General features: G+C 42.9%; 2 non-coding genes across 2 annotated transcripts; both read right to left on the minus strand.

Annotated features, from left to right (window-relative positions):
• Positions 1 to 756: 756 nt before the first annotated feature.
• Positions 757 to 828, minus strand: trnah-gug (transfer RNA histidin (anticodon GUG)). Its single transcript has one exon. It is a non-coding gene; the product is annotated as a tRNA-His (tRNA).
• Positions 829 to 1,184: 356 nt separating this feature from the next.
• On the minus strand, positions 1,185 to 1,257 carry trnar-acg (transfer RNA arginine (anticodon ACG)). The gene has a single exon. It is a non-coding gene; the product is annotated as a tRNA-Arg (tRNA).
• Positions 1,258 to 2,036: the final 779 nt, after the last annotated feature.

A 2,036-nucleotide genomic window follows, 5' to 3' on the forward strand; every position in this document is an offset into this window, starting at 1 on the left:
AGGTGCCTGTTTTGTTTTTAGGTTGCTTGCAGCTTTGGTTTCGAAAATATTTGAAATTTAAGTTTTTGAAAATAGGCCCCTTACGGAGCGGCCCTATGCCCGGTTTGTCGTCAACTGATAGTGAAGTCTATGCTGTGTTTTAAATGCTCAGCATGTCTGGAGAAAGAGGGAGGAGCGGACGAGTTGATGGGAGCGCAAAGGCTGTTTTTTTTTTTTTTTTTTACTGTTGTTGGCTACGACTTACTGTAATTGTGTTCCATGCTTTCGGTTGCAAATAAAACATTGAAAACAAACAAAGTTGGCGTTGAACTTACACCAAATGTGCAATGTGCAATTTGAAACGACCAAAGTTCAGAGGTTTTGAATACCTTGGAGTGTGTGCATTTTCAAAATTAAAGCATTGATCTGTTGAAGTAGATTTGGTCTAAATTTTCAAATATAACACAAATATATTAAATATCTTAAAAAGATATTGCTCTTGTTGGCCTCCTTGTGGGATTTAGCCTCAGGAAACCTGATGTTTCAGCGAAACAAAACCAAACCACGACCTTTACTTTAGGGTAACCACCACACGCAAAACAGCCTTTGAGCTAGGCACGAGTCAAACCTGCTCATGAACTGCAATGACTCACGTTATCCATTGCAACACTAGCCCTGATTTGCTGCACAGATCCTTGTATGACACTCTTGAAGACTGTCCAGCCGCCTAAATGGAGTCTTTTCGTAGCTTGTCAAAAGCAGTGAGTTTTCCACAAGTGCCGTGACCTGGACTCGAACCAGGGTTGCTGCGGCCACAACGCAGAGTACTAACCACTATACGATCACGGCCACAGACTGAGAGGAAAATCTTTCGAAGGATGTCAGCTGCAGCCAAGCCGAAGTAAGTTAAGACCCACAGGAAGTTTTCTATGGACACGTCGAAAGATTGTGGCATGCACCCTCGCCAGAAATTCATTCTGTGTCTGTGTGCAATTTGAAATGACCACAGTTCTGGGAAAAATGTACCTGAAACGAAATCAACCACACATATTACAGGTAACTGATTTCCTGATGAGAACAAGTGAAAAAGATATTGCTCTTGTTGACCTCCTTGTGTGATTTAGCCCTAGGTAACGCAACGTTTCAGCAAAACACAACAAAAACATGAACCTCCACTTTGTTAACTCCTGATGCAAAAGAGTCTTCGAGCTAGCCAGGAGTCGAACCTGGAATCTCCTGATCCGTAGTCAGGCGCGTTATCCATTGCGCCACTAGCCCGGCCTGCCCAGTGCTTCACATATATGTCACCCTTGAAAACGGTGCTACTGCCCAAATGGATTCCATTCATAGCTTGTCAAAAATGATGAGTCAACCACAACTGCCATGACCTGGAATAGAACCGAGGTTGTTCCGGCCACATCACGCAGTATTAACCTCCCTCCCAGTGTTCTCCAAACTATTCCACAAAGGGCCGCAGTGGGTGCAGGATTTCACTACAACAAAACAAGACCATACTTTTTCACCAATCTGGTGTTTTATGAGTGTAATCAGTTGATTGCAGTCAGGTGCTGCTTGTTTTAGTAGAAACTACATTGGTTAAAAGGTCCGTGCTTGATCGGTATGAACAAAAACCAGGACCCACAGTGGCCCTCGAGGACCGGTTTGGAGACCCCTGCTCTATACAATCGCAGCCCAGGGTTTGCACACTCAGCGGGAACATCTGTCCACTAATGTTGACAACACTCAAGATGAAGTAAATTAAGAATAACAGGAAGCTTAAGAGGAACACATTAAAAGACATGCATTTTAACCAAAATTTTTTTTAAGATCTGCAGTTTTGTCAAGAAGACGGTGAGAAGATTCAAAATGGATTCATTATTGCAGTGCACATTTCACCGCAGACTGCTATAAAAATTGGCTATCGTAGTTGTTTGGAGTTCAAACGACTTATCCCAAAAGCACTTGTGGGACACCAGTTATTACGATTAGTAATTAATAGGGGTGTAACGATACACAAAAATCTCGGTTCGGTACGTTCTGTCGGTACGTACGATACT

The sequence above is a fragment of the Corythoichthys intestinalis genome, chromosome 19 (genome assembly GCF_030265065.1).
Source record: "Corythoichthys intestinalis isolate RoL2023-P3 chromosome 19, ASM3026506v1, whole genome shotgun sequence".
In the NCBI taxonomy this organism is placed as follows: Eukaryota; Metazoa; Chordata; class Actinopteri; order Syngnathiformes; family Syngnathidae; genus Corythoichthys; species Corythoichthys intestinalis.